General features: G+C 46.7%; 1 non-coding gene across 1 annotated transcript; it reads left to right on the top strand.

The window, feature by feature from the left end:
- The first annotated feature begins 577 nt into the window (after nucleotides 1-577).
- Nucleotides 578-651, top strand: trnat-ugu (transfer RNA threonine (anticodon UGU)). Its single transcript has one exon. It is a non-coding gene; the product is annotated as a tRNA-Thr (tRNA).
- Nucleotides 652-14,395: the final 13,744 nt, after the last annotated feature.

Below are 14,395 nucleotides of genomic sequence, written 5' to 3'. Positions count from 1 at the left end.
TGAGAAGTTCACTGTGTCAATTCGTCTCATATTCTGTCTTTGAAGAAAGCCTGCTAAAATTAATTCTCAACCCCGCCTCTAAATAAACTCTTCTAAAAGAACCGAGTGACCTGTGTACATGTACTCGGAAATTAGACTGCATGTCAATTTTGGAACAACATATCTCATCTGCTGTTTTCTTCAGAAATGAGCAAGTAATCAGTCCAAGTGTTTTTTTTTTGTCTTTAACAGAGCCCTGAATTGTATAGAAAAATCCCTTTTTTTTCAGTATGTGTGTGTGCGTGTGATCAGCTGAGGTAAGAAAGGGACTTTAAATGTTGGTTAAGGTAAAAAAATAACATTTAAAATTTCCACCTGTGTGTTTATGCTTTACTTCATGATTAGTTAAAACTTGTTCTATAAGAAACTGATAATTTTGTTGTTCATTAAGTGTCTCCTATTCTGGGAAAAATAGAGCATATGATTGACTGTATCAGTAAGTGGGAAAAGTTAAAATTTTTGTTGTGACCTGTGGAGAAGTGGGATGAGAATAAATAGTAACCACCTCAGATTTCAATTGCAACAGCACTTGCGATCTGGCTCTGTAGCTTAGTTGGTTAAAGTACCTGTCTTGTAAACAGGAGATCCTGGGTTCGATTCCCAGCGGAGCCTTATTTCATATTTGCAATATGCTTGAGAAGTTTCTGTATCAACATTTATGTCTGTGTCTTGTGAACTTGAACTCAGAATTCAAATTACATGATGAATTTCATTCACAGGAGAAAACAGCCTTTGTGAAGGATGTGAGTTTGGAATGGCTCTTCCTCCTCGGACAGAAATTCAGTGCTGATATTTCAAAGGCAACTTCTTTGATACAAATTTGTTCACAGTTGCATTCGACCTGGAAAAAAAGCTCGACCCTAATCTCACTGAAGGAAAGTGTGACCGTGTTGTCTGTTTCAAAGTGTGTGTGTCATTATGTGTTGCTTGGAACTGAGACTGGGACACGACACAAGTGGGAGGGTTGATCTGAGGTTTGGAATATTACTCAGTCAGGAACAAGAAAAATCAAAGGAACCAAATAAGAAAACCATTGTCTCATGTGGTTACCGAGTAACAGTGAGAAGATATTAAACTTTGTTCTATTCAAAACAGCTGTGAACTTTGACCTTTCCTGCCTTTGCTCAACAGTATTTGAAGTGTCTCGGTAACAATGTTCAGTGTTGAGGAGAGTGGGGTCTGGGCGAGCAGCTGCTGAGTGTGACAGGGTCAGGACTGGATGCAGGAAGTTCTCTGACAGTCTCTCTCTCTCGCTGATGGGTTTGAGTTGATTTTCAACTGGGAGCAGCTGGTTTTTCGATAAATGAAGGAAGTACCCTCTCACCATTTTTTTCTGACTGACAGTGTAGGATAAGGGTGCAAAGGGTTAATGCTGAAGACAGTGGGATCAACCCCTCCCACTGTCAGAGTGATGATGTAACAGTCAAATGAGATGAGATTTGGGAGAAGAGAGAGCAGCACCAAGGATGCTAGCTTAGGAGGCTTGATGAGTGTGTATACAGTATTGTGTAAATTAGAAAAGAGTTCTTAGTTCTTTCAGCTGGAAGTGTGTCCAGAAAATATTGATAAAGTCACAATTTTATAATTCAGGAGTCGGAACACAGATATTAACTCCAAGTGACAGTTCTGGGTTCATTTAACAAACGTAGAGAATAATATTACTCACTGCTTGAAATCCCCCAGTGAGGAGACAGTTAAACAGGTGATCTGTTGGGGCATCCTTCGATCCAAGGTTTCGACAGCACTTAATCTCCCTTTCTGGTGAAATTCTCTGTTATTTGCAACTTTTTTTATCCAGCTTTGATGGGTGAGTGAAAAAACTGAAAAAAGTGAACAGTTCCATCCTTTCTTTTCTTTCTTCTTCCCTTCTTTCCATCAGTTTCTCTTTTCTGTCCCAGATCAATGAGAATCCCAATTTAATCTGCTGTTTTATCCATTCCAATCAGAATTCAACATTCCAATCAAATCTATTTGTTATTCCACAGTGTCTCTCCATGTGTTTTATTCTGTTGTATTCTCTCACAGTCTGATTGATGTTCAATGTTACATCTCACTCTGTTCTGGTGAAGATCAGAAGCAGTAATATCTGTTTGCACCACCCACCAAGTCGGCCTGAGGCTGTGCCTCGCTGATCATGTGGAGTTAGGAACATAGGAACATAGGAGCAGGAGTCGGCTATTCAGCCCATCGAGCCTGCCCCACCATTCAATATGATCAAAGCTGATCGTCCACTTCAATGCCCTTTTCCCCACACTTTCCTCATATTCCCTTATGTCATTTGTATTTAGAAATCTGTCAATCTCTGCTTTAAACATACTCAATGACTGAGCTTCCACAGCCCTCTGGGGTAGAGAATTCCAAAGATTCACAAACCTCTGAGTAAAGAAATTTCTCCTCATCTCTGTCCTAAGCGGCTACTCCCTTATTTTGAAATTCCTTCTCTTGGTTCTCGGCTCCCCAACCAGGGATCTTAGCTGCATCTACCCTGAATGTCGTTTAAGTATTTTGTAGGTTTCAATGAGATCACCTCCCATTCTTCATAAACTCTAGAGAATACAGCCCCAGTTTCTCCAACCTTTCTTCATACAACAGTCCCACCATCCCTGGAAGAAGTCTGATGAACCTTCGTTGAACTCCCTCCACGGCAATAATATCCTTCCTAAGGTAAGGAGACCAAAACTGTATTCCAAGTGCGCTCTAACCAAGTTTCTGTACAATTGAAGCAAGAATTCACTACTCCTGTACTCAAATCGTCTTGCGATAAAGGCTAACATACTATTAGCTTTCCTAATTGAGTGCTGCACCTGCATGTTAGCTTTCAGTGACTTATTGACATGGACACCCAGGTCACCCTTATATTCTATACCTCAGCTAATAAAGGAAAGGATTCCATATACCTGCTGAACCACCTTATTGACCTGTCCTGCTACCTTCAGGGATCTGTGGACATTCGCTCCAACGTCCCTCACTTCCTCTGCACCGTTCAGTGTTCTCCCATTAATTGTGTATTCCTTTGCCTTTCTTGACCTCCCAAATGCATCACCTCACCCTTGTCCAATTTGAATTCCATTTGCCACTATTCTCCCCACCTGACCAGTCTATTGATATCTTCCTGCAGTGTACAGCTATCCTCCTCGCTATCAGCAACACGGACAATTTTCATGTCATCTGCAATCGTCTTGATTATGCCCTCTACATTCATGTCCAAATCATTAATATGTACCACAAAAAGCAGGGAACCTAGTTCTGAGCCCTGTGGAACACCACTTGAAACAGACCTCCAGTTGCACAAACACCCGTACCCAATTCCTTTTTGCTTCCTGCCACCGAGTCTATTTTATGTCCAGTTTGCTACATTCCCCTGGATCCCATGTGCTTTTATGTTTTTTTAACCAGTTTGCCATGTGGGACCTTGTCAAAAGTCTTGCTAAAATCCATGTAGACCACATCAACTGCACTATCCTCACAATCCTCATTGTTACTTCTTCAAAAAATTCACTCAAGATAGTCAGACAGGAGCTTCCCTGAACAAATCCATGCTGATGATACTTGATTAATCTGTGCCTTTCTAAGTGACAGTTTAAAGTGTCTCTCAGAATTAATTCCAATAATTCACCCACTATTGAGGTTAGGCTGACTGGTCTTTAATTATTCGGTCTATCTCTTGCTTCCTTTTTCAACAATGGTGCAATGTTAGCAATAAAAACAAAATGGATTGCAAATACACAGCAGATCTGGCAGCATCTGTGGAGAGAGAAGCAAAGTTAACATTTCAGGTCAGTGACTTTTCATCAGAACAGATATGTTAACTTTGCTTCTCTCTCCACAGATGCTGCCAGACCTGCTGTATATTTCCAGCACTAATAGTTTTTATTTCAGATTTCCAGCATCTGCAGAATTTTGCTTTTGTTGCAGAGACCTCCAATCCTCTGACATCACACCTGTATCCAGTGAGGGATTGGAAACTGATGGTCAGACCTTCCACTATTTCCTCACTGGCTTCTTTTAACAGCCTGGGGTACATTTCATCCGGCCCTGATGATTTATCCACTTTCAAGGATGCTCATCCCATTTATACTTCTTCTCCCCCTCAGTTTATCATGTCCAATGCTTCACACTCCTTCTCCTTAATTATAATGTCTGCATCACCCCCTCATTTGTGAAGACAGTAAAGTATTCATTAACAAACATACCAACATCTTCAACCCTGACACATAGGTTACTTTTTAGTTCTTTGATGGGCTCTACATTTTCCTCTGTTGCCTCTTACTCCCATATATTGAAGAAATATCTTTGAATTCGTTTTGATTTTGCTTGTCAAAATTCTTTCATGCTCTGTGTTTTTCACCACAGCTCCCAAATGCCTGTAGTCATCTCAAAGCACAACTTGTCAGAAGTGGGATTTAAACCCACCCCTCCAGAGAGCGTTGTGATCTGAATGCACCATTTCAGACTGCTTGACCATCCTGTCTACCCCATGTGGATGCTTAATGCTGAGGTAGTTATCCATTCTTTGTGAAAGTATTTGTGAGATTGTGGAAATGTCTGGAAGAGGAAAGACCAGCGGAAAAGCTCGGTCCAAGGCCAAGTCTCGCTCCTCCCAGGCTGGACTGCAGTTCCTGGTGGGCCGTGTTCACAGGCTCCTGAGAAAAGGCAACTATGCTGAGCGTGTGGGTGCGGGAGCCCCGGTCTATCTGGCTGCTGTGCTCGAGTATCTGACCGCTGAAATCCTCGAGCTGGGTGGTAACGCGGCCCGGGACAACAAGAAGACCCGCATCATCCCCAGACACCTGCAGCTGGCCGTCCGCAACGACGAGGAGCTCAACAAGCTGCTGGGAGGAGTGATCGTCGCACAGGGCGGGGTGCTGCCTAATATCTAGGCCGTGCTGCTGCCCAAGAAAACCAGCGCTCAGAGCTTCCAGAAAAAGGAAAGCGGCCAAAATGTCATCTAATAACCCAAAGGCTCTTTTCAGAGCCACCCACAGTCTCTGTGAAAGGGCTGATTACTGTCTAATTCCAGCATGTCAGTAACAGGACAGAATAAGATCTATTTAAAATGTTTAAGCAACTATTTCAGTGGCTTCTCACTATCCCCCTGATCCCTGTGTGAAGGGGAATTACCAAAAGTCTAATTTATTCCTTTCCACACCAAGTTTGAGTTATTGGTCCCTTCAGGATTGCTGAATGGAGTCTTTTACTGCCAGTTACAGATAAGAAGTGGGAAAAAAATGACAGGTGAAACTGTGCGTAAAATAGCGCCAGGAATTTGTGGCGAAAATAGTGGAATAAACAAAGGTTTTTAAAGGTTGGTGGAAAATATTTTACGAACAACTTTAAATAGATTTTCCAGTAATCGCTTCTTTCCGACACTGAAGTTGGCGCCTTTTGCGAATTCAAACTTTCTGCCAGGTCGACAATTTAAACCAATGTAATAAAAACAAGAAATGCTGGAACCACTCAGCAGGTCTGGCAGCATCTTTGGAACGAGAAGCAGAGTTAACGTTTTGGATCCGGAACTGTTCGCACCCACACTGTTTGGGATCATCTTTTCCCTGCTGCTCTCATATGCATTCAAGTCTTCAGAAGAAGGAACTTTCCTCCACACATGATCAGGTGGCAGGTTGTTCAACCTTGCCTGTCTAAGAGCGAAGACCAAAGTATGGAAAGTCCTCATCAGGGAACTCCTCTTTGCTGACAATGCTGCATTAACATCTCACATTGAAGAGTGTCTGCAGAGTCTCATCGACAGGTTTGCGGCTGCCTGCAACGAATGTGGCCTAACCATCAGCCTCAAGAAAACGAACATCATGGGACAGGAGGTCAGAAATGCTCCATCCATCAATATCAGCAACCACACTCTGGAAGTGGTTCAAGAGTTCACCTACCTAGGCTCAACTATCACCAGTAACCTGTCTCTCGATGCAGAAATCAACAAGCGCTTGGGAAAGACTTCCACTGCTATGTCCAGACTGGCCAAGTGAGTGTGGGAAAATGTCACACTGACACAGTACACAAAAGTCCAAGTGTATCAAGCCTGTGTCCTCAGTATCTTGCTCTACAGCAGCGAGGCCTGGACAACATATGTCAGCCAAGAGCGACGTCTCAATTCATTCCATTTTCGCTGCTTCCGGAGAATCCTTGGCATCAGGTGGCAGGACCGTATCTCTAACACAGAAGTCCTCGAGGTGACCAACATCCCCAGCTTATAGACCCTACTGAGGCAGCGGCGCCTGAGATGGCTTGGCCATGTGAGCCACATGGAAGATGGCAGAATCCCCAAGGACACATTGTACAGCGAGCTCGCCACTGGTATCAGACCCACCGGCCATCCATGTCTCCACTTTAAAGACGTCTGCAAATGCGACATGAAGTTCTGTGACATTGATCACAAGTCATGGGAGTCAGTTGCCAATGATCGCCAGAGCTGGCGGGCAGCCATAAAGGCGGGGCTATAGTGCGGCGAGTCGAAGAGACTTAGCAGTTGGCAGGAAAAAAGACAGAAGCGCAAGGGGAGAGCCAACTGCGTAACAGCCCTGACAACCACTTTTATCTGCAGCACCTGTGGAAGAGACTGTCACTCTGGAATTGGCCTTTATAGCCACTCCAGGCACAGCTCCACAAACCACTGACCGCCTCCAGGCGCTTACCCATTGTCTCTCGAGACAAGGAGGCCAAAGAAGAAGATGTGGCTTTTCACTGAGGGCATGTGTCGACTGGGGAAATAACTAACTGTAGAACCTCGGGCACTGTTCACACAGCCCGTTTAGAAAATCAAATCCACTGCACATCCTTGCTGCAAATGAAATGTCAAATTCGGGGATTCCAGTTTTATTCCCGAATACAGGACAGATTTATTCCAGTCAGTTCTGAACAGCCTATCCCAGCTCCCGTTTCCAGGTCACTGCTCTCTCTGTGTGAGGCGGTGGGTGGCTCTCAGAAGAGCCTTTGTTGTGTGTTTGCTGGAAAGGGTCGAGTTGTTCAGCCGCCGTATCCGTGGAGTGCGGCCCTGCCATTTCAGAACGTACACCACATTCATGGCAGTGACCGTCTTGCGCTTGCCGTGCTCAGTATAGGTGACCGCATCCCTGATCACATTCTCCAGGAATACCTTCAACACCCCGCGAGTCTCCTCATAGATCAAACCAAATCCGCTTGACCCCGCCACGGCGAACCAGGCGGCGGATTGCTGGTTTAGTGATGCCCTGGATATTATCACGAAGCACTTTGCGGTGCTGCTTTGCTCCGCCTTTTTAGTACCTCCCTCTCTCAATTTGTACCCTATCCATTGCCTCTACTCTCTGCACTTCTACTGATATTTTGTCCAATTCCACTTCCTTAATGATCACTGATACAAAGTACTCATTAAGTAGATTAACATTGCCCTGCACCTCGAAGCATATATTACCCTCTTTGTCCCTAATAGGCTGCACTCTACCTCTTACTACCCACTTATCATTTACATGCTGCTCAAAGATTTTTGGGTTCCTTTTCATGTTGACTGCCAGTCTATTCTCATAGAAATAGAGAATAAGCTAAATATAGAAGATATAAATATTTCGCATCCTTGGGTGAGGTGGAACTTTTTTATGTTGTGGGTGGTAATGTCTCGGCCCACGAGTGTGGTGAAGCAGAGACAATCAATGATTTGAAAAGGAAATTGGATGGATACTTGAAGGAAAGAAACTTGCAGGAGGAAAGGGATCGAGCTGGTGAGTGGAACTGACTAGATTGCTCCGCGGAGAGCCAGCATGGACGTGATAGACCAAACGACCACCTTCTGTGCTGTAAATGACTCTGTGTTGTTTCTCAAATCCAATCCACTGGTGCTTGGTAAATAGTTTCAAAGTAAATTGTGCAACTGGAAAATCAGAACCAAGGCAAGGGACGCATAAGGAAGCAGAATTGCTGAAACCCGGGATTGAACCTGGGTTCCCATGGATCAGATACTCCTCCACCAGTCCTAGGGATCATCCAAGTTACTTTTAAATCCTCCCATGGGTCCACATGTCAGACTGAGTTCCATGTTGTAGAATCAAGCAAAGGAAATCTGCTCAGTTCCAAAACTATCAGCAAATTGAAGCTGATTACGATCAACATCAACAGAGGTCAGAACTCCCTGGTGAAAGAAGACACTCTGAAGAAGGATCCACAATATATTCAAAGACATCGGCAAAGTAAAAAAGAAGAAAATCGATGATAAAAACAGAAAGTGCTGGAAAAACTGAGCGGGTCTGGCAGCATCTGTGGAGAGAGAAACAGAGTTAACATTTCAGGTCAGTGACCTTTCTTCAGAACTGGCAGATATAAGAAATGTCAAAGATTTTAAGCAAGTAAAGCGGGGGTGGGGCAAGAGATAACAAAGGAGAAGGTATTGATAGGACAAGGTCACGGAATAGCTTAACAGAAGGAGAGGGCGGGGGTAGTGGGGGTTGGAGAGGGTGGGGGGACATAGCGGGGGAAGTGAGGGGAGAGGGCGGGGAGAGGGGTGGGAAGCAAGTAGAGAGTGTGGGGGAAGCGGGGAGAGAGTGTGGGGGAAGTGGGAAGAGAGCGTGGGGGAAGCGGGGAGAGAGTGTGGGGGAAGCAAGTAGAGAGCATGGGGGAAGTGGGGAGGGAGCGGCCGAAGACCTTGGTGGCGGTGGGTGTGCTCTCCTCCTCCTCCCCGCTCTCTCCGGACATTCTCGCCCACCTGATCTCTCCGGTCTTTCTCCCCCGCCTGATCTCTCCGGCCATTCCACCCCCCCTCCCTCCACCCTAACCCCCTCCGCCCGATCTCACCAGCCATTCCCTGCTGTCATTTAAACACATGGCCTTTGTTTTGCTTTACATTGCCTTTGTGTGATTATTTGAGCAGCGCCATCTTTAGTCCTGGCAGCTGCCAGAACGTCGCTGACTGGGACGTTTTATTTGAACAAAGTGATTGATGACAACGCTACGTCATCAGAATGCGCCGAGGTGCGCACATGCGCACACGGTCTCGGGCCATCTGCGCATGCGCTGCGTTCCGGATTGCCATGACCAGTTTGCGCATGCGCAGATGACGTCATCGCGTAACGTCATCTTCCTCGGGAACACGTCACGTTGGCATTTGCGCATGCGCAAACTGATCCTGGCAATCCGGACCGCAGCGCATGCGCAGATGACCGGAGCCCGTGTGCGCTTGTGCGTCAATCTTCCGAATGCTTCGGCGCGAGTTTTTGAAAATGGAAGGAGGAGAGGTTTCGTCGGGCATTTTATCTCAATTATTTAGTCATTTTGAACATTTGCTTCATTTTTATTAGACAGAGGAGATTGTTCCAATGTAAGTTGCTCTGAAAATACATTTCAAGGGAGGGAAGGGAAGGGAGGGGAGGGGAGGGGAGGGGAGGGGAGGGGAGGGGAGGGGAGGGGAGGGAAGGGAGGGGAGGGAAGGGAAGGGAGGGGAGGGGAGGGGAGGGAAGGGAAGGGAGGGAAGGGAAGGGGAGGGAAGTGGGGGTAGGGAGGAGGGAAGGGAGCGGGAGGGAAGGGAGGAGAGAAGGTGGGAAGGGAGGAGGGCAGGGGGAAGAAGGAAGGAGGGAAGGTAGGGGGGAAGGGAGGGGGAAGGGAGGGGGGAAAGGAGGGAAGGGAAGGGAGGGACGGGGGGAAGGGGGGAGGGTGGGAGGACACAAGGACTGGCTGATGAGATGGAGCCAATTAATTTGCCCAACAATTGCCCGGAAGCACCTTCGGATGGAGGTGGCCACGCGCTGGACATCAGTCGCGTGCCACAATCCATGGATCCTGAGCATTTCACCCCCTGGCCTAATGATCTGATGGGCCATACATATGCCTGCCTGTTCAAAGCTCCACTTCCCCCACCTGCGGTACACTCTCCTTGCTGTTCAGTTACACAGTCACCTGTTCCTGCACTCATCCAAGCAGTGCACGTGGACACACTGCCACATGTTTCCCCATCCGCCCTTGAAACAACCATGCAGAGCCTTGTGAGACTCCGCAATTGCCAGCTGCTGCCTGTCAAGCAGAGAAGGCGTCCAAAGGGGTCAAGAACTTGGGGAACATTCAGCAAGAAGAGACTGAGCACTAAAAGAAACAAGCATGCCGTGTCCAGTGGTAGCACAAAAGTGAATGCTCTTGCTGCGTACACAACTGATGAGGTGGGAGTGCAGCCACACCATTCTCCATCCTCAGTGTTGCTTTAAGGCAAAGGTAGATAAGAGTGAAAGAAATGGAAGATGATGCAGATAGTTGGAGGCAGGATTAAATGGGAATGGATGGAAAGATTCACGAGTAGCATAACCACTAGCAGGGAACAGCTGGGCTAAATGGCCTGCTTTATGTTCATAGTCCAAAAGAAATGTGCTTCTTTTTCCAGCACCCTCACATCATTCATGTTTTCCCTGAGAGCAGCATTGAACCATCACGAGATAAGGGCAGTTACATCATCCTGCCTCCTACAGCTGAGGTGGGTACTAAGTGATTCATTGGCCTATACTGCAGAGCATAAAGCATGCGCAACAGTAATTTCATTGGAGGGAGGGAAGCTCTGACTCTGATTTGCCTTTCTTCTTTTCATGTAAAACATGCCGTCGAGAAAACAATCCTCGAGACTTACGGTCAGCATTCAAGCAACGAAGGCAACTGGATCATGCTGCGGAGCTCATCACGATGTGGAAAGGAACATTGCATTTATGGATGAATTGGGAATGCACATTGGGATGCGCTTGGGGAACATTCACCAAGAATAGACTGAGCTCAGACTCTTGTGACTTTGCCTTCTTCACATGGACAATACAGTAGTGGAATAGAGAGCCAAGCATTCATTCACCACAAGGCTCTCCAGGAACAATCTCTTTAGCTGTGCATAGCAGAGACTCGGCCTGTCTGTCCAATGGGAATGCTGGACACAACACTCATGTATCCATGCACAGCAGTTCCTCGGATACTTAATGAACTTAATAAAACTTTTCAATAATTAAACCCAGAAGTGTTGAGGTTTTGTTTTGCATGTTATTTCCCCGACTTTGCAACTGCACTTCAGATATTCAACTATGGTGGGGGGGTAGAGGGAGGGGTGCGTGAAGAGGGGGAGGGGTGGGGAGAGGGAGCATGCAAAATGCAGGGACCAAACAGTTGCAATGCCTGAAGTACTGTGGAGAAGTAGAGAAAGCAACAGGGTAGGGGAGAAAGCAACTGGATTGGGCATCCGCAGCTGGAGGGAAGGGCTGAATGGAGAGGGCCGGAAGCGAGAGGCCGTAGAGAGCCGCGGGGAGCGAGCGTGCGAAGAGCTTGGTGTCACCGGGTCCAGGGAGTGGCCAGTAAGTCTTTTGCTGTTGTGTTCATGGCGCATGCACAGAAAAAGGCACTCCTCTTCCGTTCCGCTGCTCACCCCCACTCTCTCCCCTTCTCCCCCCCCACTTTCTCCCCTTCTCCCCCCCCCCACTCTCTCCCTCTTTCTCCCCCCCTCCCTCTCCCCCTTTCTCCCCCCTCCCTCTCCCCCTTTCTCCCCCCTCCCTCTCCCTCTTCTTCCCCCTCCCTCTTCCCCTTCTCCCCCTCCCTCTTCCCCTTCTCCCCCACTCCCTCTCCCTCCCTCTTTCTCCCCCCCTTTCTCCCCCCTCCCTCTCCCTCACCTTCTTTCTCCCCCTTCTCCCCCCTCCCTCTTCCCCTTCACCCCCTCCCTCTTTCTCCCCCTTCCTCTCCCTCTTTTTCCCCCCTCCCTCTTTCATCCCTCCCTCCCTCTCCCTCTTTCATCCCTCCCCTCCCTCTTTCATGCCCCCCCTCCCTCTCCCATCCCCCCCTCCCTCTCCCTCTTTCATCCCCCCCCCACCCCGGGCACCGCTACCGCTGGTCTCCCCCTTTCACACTCCCCCCCGGGCACCGCTACCGCTGGTCTCCCCGCACTGCTCTCCCCGGCGCGCTCCACTCTCTCACTCCGGCCATTGTATTCTGCCACGTGTTTGTTAGGTTTCATCTCTGTGAATTTTTGACCAGCGCCATCTTTAGTCCTGGCAGCTGCTGCAGTCGCAGGCTGTGACGTTTTCGTGGCACATGCTGTATCTGCGCATGTGCCAAAACAGCGCCACCTACCGATCGCGTTGTCAACAATTGCGGTCTGATTTGAACAGGCTGCTTTTGCACATGTGCTGATGCAGCGCCACCTAGTGGTGGCATTGTCAGCAAATGCAGCCTTTCATTTCCTGGTATGTTAGTGTGTGTTTTCTTTTGTACCTGTCAGTGCCTGGGAGGAGAGAGTCAACTTCACTTCGTAACTGTGAATTTCGGGTGCGAGAATGTGGGTTTTTACTTTGTATGTTTCAGTTTTTGGTCTGTGACTGTTTGTTTCTGCTATTGCTATGTGAGTTTCACCACATATCTTTCAACAACTTGTATGTGAGCATCAGCTTTTGTCCAGATCTATCAGTTTCTGATATAGAGTCATAGAGTTATACAGCACAGAAACAGGCCCTTCGGCCCATCGTGTCTGTGCCGGCCATCAAGCAGCTAACTATTCTAATCCCATTTTCCAGTACTTGGCCTGTAGCCTTGTATGCTATGGCATTTCAAGTGCTCATCGAAATACTTCTTAAATGTTGTGAGGGTTCCTACCTCTACCACCCCTTCAGGTAGTGCATTCCAGATTCCAACCACCCTCTGGGTAAAATTTTTTCCTCAAATCCCCTCTAAACCTCCTGCCCCTCACCTTAAATCTACGCCCCCTCGTTATTAACCCCTCTGCTAATGGAAATACTTTCTTCCTATCTAAACTATCAATGCCCTTCATAATTTTGTATAGCTCTCCCCTCAGCCTTCTCTGCTCTAAGGAAAACAACCCTCGCCTTTTCAGTCTCTCTTCATAGCTGAAATTCCCCAGTCCAGGCAACATCCTGGTGAATCTCCTCTGCACCCTCTCCAGTGCAATCACATCCTTCCTATAGTGTGGTGCCCAGAACTGTACACAGTACTCCAGCTGTGGCCTAACTAGCATTTTATACAGCTCCATCATAACACCCTGCTCTTATATTCTATGCCTCAGACGATCTATATCGTCCTGTAATCTAAAGCTTTCCTCCTCACTATTTACGACACCACCAATTTTTGTGTCATGTGTGAGAAAGGATTTGAATCTGTCCCTTTCAGTTTCTGTTACATGCATGTGTTTTTAATCTGCACCTCCTCTAGGTGAGTGTTTTTTATTCTCTGTAATGGTCAGTCTCTTGTAGGTGAGTCTGTGTTTTGCTTTTTATCTCTCAGTCTTCGAAGTATGAGCCTGGTTTTGTACCTAATTTTCTTTGTACCTTGCAGTATGGATATTGAAGAGAGGTTTTTACACATTAACTGCCAAATCCTGATAAATGATTTTTGGGTTTCACACAGTATCTGTCAGTTTCTTGTCTAGGACTGTTGGTTTTACTCTGTCCCTGGCATTTGCTGGTTTGTTCGTGTGGGGTTTACACTGTACCTGTCAGTTTCTCATATGTGAATGTTGGTTTCACTTTGTATAGAATCATAGATCACAGAATACCTACAGCACAAAAGGAGGGGTTCAGCTCATCGTGCTTGTGCTGCCTCTCTGCACAAGCAACTCAGCTCATGCAACATCCTCATGTATTCCATGAAAACCTGATTTTTTTTTCTCTTCAGATAATTATCATATATCCTTTTGAAAGCTATGGTTGAATCTTCCTCCGTCACACTCTCAGGCAGTACATATCAGATCTTAACCATTCGCTGCTTAAAAAAAGGTTTTTCCTCATGTTGCCTTTGGTTTTTTTCCCAATCACCTTAAATCGGTCTCCTCTGCTTACTCAGCCATGAGTAATATTTCCCGTTGCTTTCTCAGTACTGATGGATTGTGAGGTGGGAGACAGCTAGAAGTCCCACTGAGCCGCACTGACTCCCAGCTGAAAAAGAAATGAGATAAAGTTCAATCTTTCACAGCGAGATGCTGCAGAGAGTTACGGGTCCCGAATGAAAGTGAGACTTTCTCATACTGTTGTTGAATTTCATTTCAAACACTCCTTGTCATCTCTGCTACTGAAGCCGAAAAATAGGGAAAAACTAAATGGCGCTCAAACTCACAACCCTGAGATTAAACGTCCCATGATTTACAGACTGAACTGTCACTTCTACTCTACCTCTGTTTGGATGGATGCAACTGTATGCTCCAATGCAAGGGCAGCTTTCAAATCCTCCCATGAGTCCACATGTCAGACTGAGTTACATGTTGTCGACTCAAGCAAAGGAAATCTGCTCAGTTCCAAAATTATCAGCAAATTGAAGCTGATTACGATCAACATCATCAGAGGTCAGAACTACCTGGTGAAAGAAGACACCCTGAAGAAGGAGCCACAATTATTCAAAGGCATCGACAAAGTGAAAAACA

The sequence above is a fragment of the Heterodontus francisci genome, unplaced genomic scaffold, assembly GCF_036365525.1.
Source record: "Heterodontus francisci isolate sHetFra1 unplaced genomic scaffold, sHetFra1.hap1 HAP1_SCAFFOLD_75, whole genome shotgun sequence".
In the NCBI taxonomy this organism is placed as follows: Eukaryota; Metazoa; Chordata; class Chondrichthyes; order Heterodontiformes; family Heterodontidae; genus Heterodontus; species Heterodontus francisci.
The sequence above is the reverse complement of the archived record's forward strand: the minus strand, read 5'-3'. Positions and strand labels throughout refer to the sequence as shown.